Below are 9,534 nucleotides of genomic sequence, written 5' to 3' on the forward strand. Positions count from 1 at the left end.
TTTGACATTTGATTCTTTTATGATTATTATGATTTGTTAAATTACTAAAGAGATTTTGATTTAAGTTTAAGACCTATTACATGTGAGTTTTATTCAATTTTATGTTAAATTTATCTAATTATGTTTTAATTTATTGATTAATTTATTTTTTTATTATTTAGTGATCATAATACTTGATTATAATTGTAAACTTATAATTTCATAAAAATTTTGTCAAATTGATCACTATTCAATTATAAACCAATTCATATAAAACACAACTAGCTATTAAACTATTGAAGTAATCAATTTATTCAAATATAAATCAATTATTAAAAATTAAACTTTATCAACTTTGACTTAGCTTCACAATTTTATTTCATTAAAATGAAACAATAATTAAATTTATACATAATATCTATACAAACAATTAAAATTATTCCCTACTTGTAATTTATATAGCCACATCAATTTTGTCTTAAAAAATTATTTGCAAGGTATTTTTGGAATTAATGCTTATATTAATAATAAAGTGGCCAACTTTTTTTTCCTTTCATTTTATTCTTTGTTTTTTTTCAAAATTTTAGTTTTACTTTTTGTTATTCATTGATTTTCTTATTTATTTGTTTATTTTTTATTTACATAAATATTTAAATTTTTATATTAAGAATGTATTTTAATATTTAAAAATATTAAAAAGTAAAAAAATGGATTAGATAAATAAATTTATAATTTTTATAATTATTTTTATTTATTTGTATCATGAAAATTTTATAAATTTTGAAAATAAATAAAAATTATTCCAATGGTAAAATTAAAACAAAATTGTTACCAAAAGAGTTGGAAAGATTTTGGAAACATTTCAAGAAAAATTTTTATCTTTTAATAAATTATTTAGTAAAAAATAAATGCTAGTAAAATCAAAATAAAAATAAATAAACTTTTTTTCATACAATATTAAATTAATCTAACAATAAAGCCTCTTTGAAGAAACAAATATTTTTTAATACCTTTTATATGAAAAACATTTTTAAAAATTTTGTTATAATATTGGAGAAAACCTAAAAATTTGTTAATATTTTAACTAATGAAATTTAATTAAGAATAAAATACCATTTAGCTAGGATCCTTTTAAGATAACATAAATATAATTGATATTATCTTTAGATGGATGTTATGAAGCTGCTAATATTTTCTCTGCACACTAATTAATCAATAACACACAATAAAAGTTTTCCCTAAAATGGGGACAACTTTTAATTAAATTGTGAACTGTTAAATTGCTTTGTATTAATTAAATAACTTTTGGTTGATAAATAAGTGAAATAAGTGATTAGATTTGGTAGATAATGGTATACTGGGCTATGATTGGATTTAGACATGATGAATTGTAGTTTAATAGGATTTAAAAAAAAAAAAAAAGAATGTGAGTGTTTTTTTATGTAGGTTTGTAATTGGGTGAGATTTTATGGATTTTGAATTTTTATAATTTTTATCTATAACAAAATTAAAAATTAAAAATATCTAAAATAAAAAAATTTTACTTTTCTTATTTTTTTTCTATTTTAAATATTTTTATGAAAAATTATATTTTAAAATAAATTGAAAAATCATACATATAATCAAATGATTAATGAAAAATACAACGCTCGTAATACAGCATAAAAAATTAATTAAAAAATGTAATACAATATATGAAATACTATAATGTGTCTAATGAGTAATGAAAAATGTATTTTAAATGTAATTACAATATGTGACTAAGAGGAATTAATATTATGTGTCTTTAAGAAACTAAACCGATAGGAAAAAAGGCTAAAGATATATAAACATGGGATTCTAAGTTTTAGTATATAAGTAAAGATTGGAATAGAAATAGAATGGAAATAATTGTAGATAAGGATTTGAAGAATGATGTTGTCACAGTTAAAAGAAAAAGAGATAGAATTTTACATTTTAAACTTATATTAGGAGAAGAACTATTAATGTCATTAGTGCTTATGCCCCGCAAATAGGTTTAGATCAAGTGAGTAAGCAACAATTTTAGAAAGATTTATATGAGGTAGTACAAGTCATACCAAATGGAAAAAAGCTATTTATTGGGGGAAAGATGAATGGTCACGTAGGTAAAGATTGTGATGACATTGAAATGATGCATGAAGAATATGGCTTTGAAGAATGATACGATACTAAGGATAATATTCTAAAATTTACTACTACATTTAACCTAACTATAGTAAACACGTGTTTTAGAAAAAAGAGAATCACATTTGGTGACTTTTAGGAATGGCTCAAATGCTAGTCAAATTGATTTCTTTTTTGCAAGAAAAAAAGATAAAAGTAGTTATAAGGATTACAAAGTTATACCGAGTGAGAGTCTAAAAACATATTATAGACTACTAGTTCTAGATATCTTTTACTTTCGGGGGTCAAAGAGGATATGTCAAAGTTATAAACCACGTATTAAGTGGTGGAACTTGAAAAGGGACAAAATGTTAGCTTTTAGGGATAGAATGGTAAAAAAGGTTGATTGGAAACTTAATGAAGATGTATAAGTAATGTGGGAAAAATTTTCTATTAGAATTCAAAAGGTTGTCAAAAAGACACTTGGTGAATTTGGGTATTGTATACTATTGGGGAAAAAATATTGGTGGTGAAATGAAGTATGAAAATGAAAATGAAAGCTAAGCGTGAGTGTTATAGGAATTTAAGGAGTAATATAGGGACAAGCTGAATTATCTAAAGTATAAGATAGCAAAAAAAGAAAGCCAAAAAAGGTAATTTAAGATTCAAAAACTAGGATCCATAAGGAATTATATAGAAAACTAGAGACAAGATGGAAAACATGAGTTGTTCAAAATTGCTAAGATGGTAAAGATTTTAATGGCATAAGATACATCAAAGGCGGTGACAAAAGTGTTTTAATAAAGGATGAGGAGATTAAAAAATGACAGAGAGATTATTTTGGTAATTTCTTTAATGGCAATTTTGAGCATGATATAGGTGAGCTTAACATACCTTTTAAGGATATAAATTTTATGTTTAAATGTACTATTAAAAGGCATCAAGTTAATGAGGCTTTGAGAATGATGAAAGCAAAAAAAAGCTATAGGACTAGATGGAATCCCGATTGAGGTTTAAAAATACTTAGGTGAAATAAGGATATGATAGTTAACATATTTTTTCAACAAAATTTAGTGTACATCAAAAAATTGAAAGAAGAGTACTCTAGTGCCTTTATACAAGAATAAAGGTAATACACAAAATTATTTAAATAATCGAGGAATATAGCTTATGAGTCATACTATAAAAGTTTAGGAGAGAGTAATTGAATGTAAATTGTGACTTAAGGCTACTATTTTCTAAAAAATAATTTAGGTTTATATTAGGATGCTCCACAACAGAGGCAATTCACCTATTAAGGCTTTTGTTGGAGGTTTTTTAGCGAGAAAGAAAAATTTACCTATGGTGTTTATTGACTTGATAAATTTCCCCAAAAGGTGTTTTGGTGGGCCTTAATTCAAAAAAAAAGTTCCTTTAAAGTACATTTACTTAATTAAATATATGTATGAAGAAGTTGTAACGAATGGGAAGACATTTAGGGGCTTGATTAATAGCTTTCCCAATATCTCAAGATTGTATCAAGACTCAGTACTAAATCCATTTCTTTTTACATTAGTTATAGATGAGCTCACAGGACATATCCAAGATAAAATGTTATGATGTATGTTATTTACTGATGATATAGTTTTAGTTACTAAAACTAGTGATGATCTTAATGCGAAATTAAAATTATGAAGGTATATGTTAAAGTCTCAAGGCTTTAAATTGAGTAGATCTAAAACTGAATAAATGAAATGTTATTTTTGTAGTCATAAGGAAGCAAGTGCTATTATGATTAAGTTGGATGGTGAAGTAGTAACAAAAAGTAACCATTTTTTATTTTAGGGTTAAATATTCAGAACAATGCTAAGATTGAAATAGATGTAAATCATAAGATTCAAGTAAGATGGATGAAATAGCAAAGTGCATCGAGTGTGTTATGTGATCACAATATACCTACATTGTTATATATGACTGAGTGTTGGGCCATTAAAAAACAATATGAAAAGAAAATGAGCATAACTGATATAAGGATGTTAAGATGGATATGTGGTAAGGCTAGAAAAGATAAAATCAGAAATGAAGAGATTTAAGGTAAATTATAGGTAATCCAAATTAAGAAAAAGATGATGTATAACCATTTGAGATGATTTAGACATATAAAATTTAGGCTTATCTGTGCATTTGTTAGAAAAAATAAGCTTATGGATTTGAAAGAGACCAAAGTTTCTTGAAGTAAACCATGAAAGATGTGGATACAAGTAATTAATAAGAAATGATATGAGGCTTAAAGAAGTAAATGAAAATATTACTTTTGATAGAAATGAGTAACATAAGAAAATTCAAAATTATGACCTAAAATGATTATCTTTTTTTGCACTTTCATAGAGCCAACTCCAGAGTTATAAAATATAAAATTTAGTTTGTTATTGTTATATGCTAACTTTATTTTTTTTTTTTCAAAATATGAAATAATATACATAACATATAGCATGAAATATTAACAGAAAAAATTATTTTTCTTCTCTTCATTGTTTAAAATCTAAACGTTTATATATGTCCAATACATTTTTATTATACTCCCCTTAGGAAGCGTGGGCTTCTATCTAGTTAAATTTAAAAGCTTCAATTTCAAAAGCTTTATACTACTAAACTTTATTAAATATACACCAAACTATTAGGTTAGGTTAATCCATTTTTATTCTCTTAATTTTGTTTCAAAGTTAATAAAAATGCTTTGTAAAGCACATATTACTAGCAATCCTTCACCTGCTCTAAAAGCATTTTCACGCATATGTTCTTATAACTTGGGTTATTTCATTTTTCAACTCATTAAAATTTAAGCATGCACAACCAACACACACACATAGATATAAATATATATATATATATATTAAAGGTTTATATTTGATATACAAATAGTGTATATATTTCATACACTATCACTTAACTATAAAATGTAACTTTATTAATAAATAATTTTTAATATTAATAAAAGTTCTTAAGAATAAATATCCTTAAATTTTAATTATTTATAAATTTAAATAATAATTAAGGAGACTTTTTTTTTCTATGTTGAACAAAACCACATCACAACTCAGAATCCCTCAACTTTAAGATCACGCCATTGTTTTCAATGTTTTGGCAATTTTTTTTTTCTATAATTTACCATGACAATTGCCAATTAGATTCTTGTGTCCACCAGCATTCAGTAGCCACCACTTTGTCCTCCGCTACATCCTCAACTCCCAAGCCTTTAACTCATCTCATCATGTCCGTTCTTACGCCATGTTACCACATATTTATTTCTAACTAATTTTTTTAACAAAAATTTAAGGATGTTTATTCTTAATGGACTTTTTGATATTATTTCTAAAGACTTATAATTATTGAAAATTATTTATTAATGAAACAACAATGTGTAGTTAATTGATAGTGTATGATATATATACATTATCAATGCATCAAATATAAACCCATAAAGAAATCCATTTACTTAAAATTAAAAAGTTTTACATTTTGAATCGAGTTTAACTCAGCTGATTCATATAATTACTCTTAAAAATGATATTCAACAAGTTTGAAATTCAAATCTCAACACTTACAATCTCTTATCTTATCAAAAAAAAAAGTTTTATATTTTTTTTAATGTTGAGTCTCATATATATTCTAGGACCATGATTAAAACATTCATGTCAAACCGTTAAATTTGGTAGATTTTGTGGATAAGGATTTCAATTGCAAAAAAAAATGGGAATGGAAAATAGATTATATAGTAGCCAGTAGTAATCGCAATGTTAGGGGTTTAAAAATGGAAATTTTCAAATGTTTGAATTTAACAAAAGATAGAAAAGACAGCTAAATGTTGAAAAATATATCCTAATTTTTGCAACAATGTTCTTAGAAATGAACAAGTTTTTAGGACTTAGTACATATATAAAGCCAGGCTCTTCATGTAGGATCAATCAGAGGTTACTGGGAGAGTTTTTGTTCCTTTCCTTCTTTGATGGTATGCGGGATTTGTGCAGGCAAATTCCATTGAAAGATCCTAAAGCGTCCCGAAAAGATCCCTAGTGAATCACCGTACAGGAAAGGGAAGAAAACTAGCACCTCGTCACTTGATTTACATAAAGGCCATAGTGAGTTACGATAGCGGATTGAGAGATGGCAGGAGGAGGATTTGTTGCTCAAGGTGGAGGGGCGGGCTATGAAGGTCGTGTCACCAACTTTGTGGTGTGCACTTGTCTGATTGCTGCCACTGGTGGTCTCCTTTTCGGTTATGACCTTGGAATCTCAGGTTCGGACGACTAAAGATTGCATGTTGTTGTCTTGTTATGATCTTTTCATCTTTCTTTCCCAAGATTCTGAAAATTGTTTTTTTTTTTTTTTAATCTGTAGGAGGGGTGACCTCAATGGAACCGTTTCTGAAGAAGTTCTTCCCATCAGTTTTGGAAAAACAGGGTGATGCAGCCAAACACGAAAGCGAGTATTGCAAATTCGATAGCGAGCTACTCACTCTGTTCACCTCTTCCCTCTACCTTGCCGCTTTGATTGCTTCCTTCTTTGCTTCAGTGGTAACAAGGATCTTTGGCCGAAAAATGTCCATGTTCGTTGGAGGCCTTGCTTTTCTCATCGGTTCAATCTTAAATGGCATTGCCATGAATGTCGCTCTTCTAATTATTGGCCGTTTGTTGCTTGGTGTGGGTGTTGGATTTGCCAATCAGGTAAAATTCTTGCTCTTCCGCTACTCTTTTATTTTGTCCTCTTATCTTAAAAAGACTTACAGAGGACTTGTTTATATATCCATGCACGACAGTCTGTTCCGGTGTACTTATGCGAAATGGCACCAGCAAGGATTAGAGGAGCTTTGAACATTGGCTTCCAAATGGCAATTACAATTGGAATTCTGGTCGCAGGCCTTATTAACTATGGCACAGCAAAGATCGAAGGTGGATGGGGATGGAGAGTTTCTCTAGCTCTTGCAGCCGTTCCTGCCATACTGATGACCATTGGATCGTTTATGCTACCTGACACTCCCAATTCTATTCTTGAGAGAGGCCATACTGAGAAGGCAAGACAAATGTTGCAAAAAATTTGAGGCACCCAATAGGTTGATGCTGAGTTTCAAGATCTTATTGATGCAACTGAAACTGCCAAGAAAGTGAATCACCCATGGAGAAACATTCTGCAACCAAGATACAGGCCTCAACTAGTCCTCTGCATTCTCATTCCATTCTTCCAACAGCTTACTGGCATTAATGTTATCATGTTTTATGCACCTGTTCTCTTTAAGACCTTGTGTTTTGGTGATGATGCGTCACTCATGTCTGCGATTATCTCTGGCACTGTGAATGTCGTCGCCACAGTTGTTTCCATCTATTCAGTTGATAGGTTTGGAAGAAGGATTTTGTTCCTTGAAGGTGGCGCACAAATGATTATTAGCCAGGTAATAATTAATCTTTTATCTCATTTCTAACTTCTACAATTTTGTTGACAATACTGCTTTTTTTTTCTCCATTTTGCTATAGATCGCTGTAGGAATCGTGATTGCCGTGAAGTTTGGGATCAACGGTGATGGTGACTTGACAAGAACGTATGCCAATTTGCTATTGCTCTCGATCTGTGCATATGTTGCAGCATTCGCATGGTCTTGGGGTCCATTGGGATGGTTGGTACCCAGTGAGATCTGTCCTCTAGAGATCCGATCAGCTGGACAAGCCATCAATGTTGCAGTTAACATGATCTTCACCTTAGTCATTGCTCAAGCGTTCCTCGCCATGCTTTGCCAAATGAAATTTGGCCTCTTCTTTTTCTTCGCTGGCTTTGTTATAATCATGACTATCTTCATCCACTTCTTCTTGCCCGAAACAAAGAACATCCCAATCGAAGAAATGAACAAAGTATGGAAGCAACACTGGTTCTGGGGAAAGTACATCCCAGATGAGGTTGCCATTGGTGCGAACCGTAAATTTGAGCTAAACGATGCTTGAAAAGCAAGATCCAACGCATGGACTTGACAAATTATTTAGGTTAAGTCTGCGGTTGTAATCATGCAGGGAGTAAAAAGAATAAGGATATCAAATAGCAGAGCAACAAAAAGTAAAAGCTTTGTACCATTTTATTACCTTTAATATAATATACCAGAACTTTACCATACTTCCAATCTTTTTTACACAAAGTAGGCCGTTGGATATAGGAAAAATATCTTGATAAATAGAAAAATAATTTTTTTTAATGTAAAAGGGAGTTACAAGAAGAAAAATTACAGATGCTAAAAAGGGAATTATAATCTTTCAAAAATCCACCTACTGAAGGGGTGATCGAACCAGTTGAGCTAATTAAGCCAACCTCGATGCAAAAAGGAACACGTGTCCACAAAAGAAGGAGAAGATCTGCTAAGCAACAGATATTATCCATTAAGATACACGTTAAGTGTCATGGCCAGACCTTGGTCCTGTCATGATTGACTCTAAATCAAGCAGCGATCAAGATAAAGTTGACGAAAAAGTGGTTCTAAGAGATGCAGGCGTACATTTGAAGCTTTGGAACATGATACTAACATGTTGTGCGGGCAGTGAGAGCTTTCGATCGTAAGATACACTGGTAAGTTCGAGACAGTGGTCAACCACCCTCAAGCCAAATAATCTGACGGGTGCCATCAATGAAAGCAGCGTGTGAGCATTTTATGCATGGGAATACGTTGGAGATATTGTGCGTGGATAGTCTAAGCCATAAACCCTAAGATACGCTGGTCAATGTGAGGCAGTGAGCTGGTGCCCTGGGATCAGCTAGCCAGTCAGGTGCTGTCAAAGCCATGTGCAGGTACCTTCGAGTAAGTTGGTGAAGCAACGAGCAAAATCAAGGAATAGTGGTGACCAAGAGGAAGGTTATAGGGCCCTAAGTTAACCGGAGAAAGGCCCTGATATGGCTGGAGAGAAAAGTATCCCCATTTCGAATAATCTTACGGTCACTGGTAGGAGACTGGAAAAATCTCTTACGCTCTTTATAGGGGGACGACTGGTGTCAGCTCTCCACCACCCCCTTGGCTAGTGGGTAAGGAAGGCCTGGCTAGTCTGAAGTGAGCTACTCCTAGGCACTAGTGGTGTCTAGGTGGGCGGGTATCATAGGGTTATGAGCATGGCACGATGTTTCCTCGGGTCATGGTAAACCCAGGGATGATTGGGGCCAGCGGGCTTCATATCACGCCTTTGCGTTGAGCCATGGGGTTACGCAGTAGAGATCGTTATGCCTCTCGGTTTTCCCTCTTTGAGTCGAAAGGATCATGAGATGGTGTTTACGTAGGAGGAATGCCATCGAGCCTGAGAGATGTGCGACCTAATAGGCAAGCACGCTGCTAGACCCTTATGGCCAATTGGTAGAGGTGTGCTGCAACTGAGGTAGTCCACCCAAGTCTCCCTTACGGGACTAGCATGATGTTGGGTGTCGATCATG

The 9,534-nt window shown here is 31.4% G+C and overlaps 1 pseudogene; it reads left to right on the top strand.

Moving 5' to 3' along the window:
- Nucleotides 1–5,917: 5,917 nt before the first annotated feature.
- On the top strand, nt 5,918–8,168 carry LOC111282188 (sugar transport protein 10-like; annotated as a pseudogene).
- Nucleotides 8,169–9,534: the final 1,366 nt, after the last annotated feature.

This window comes from Durio zibethinus, chromosome 5 (assembly GCF_047325235.1).
Source record: "Durio zibethinus cultivar Kanyao isolate XHJ-2024 chromosome 5, ASM4732523v1, whole genome shotgun sequence".
Classification (NCBI taxonomy): domain Eukaryota; kingdom Viridiplantae; phylum Streptophyta; class Magnoliopsida; order Malvales; family Malvaceae; genus Durio; species Durio zibethinus.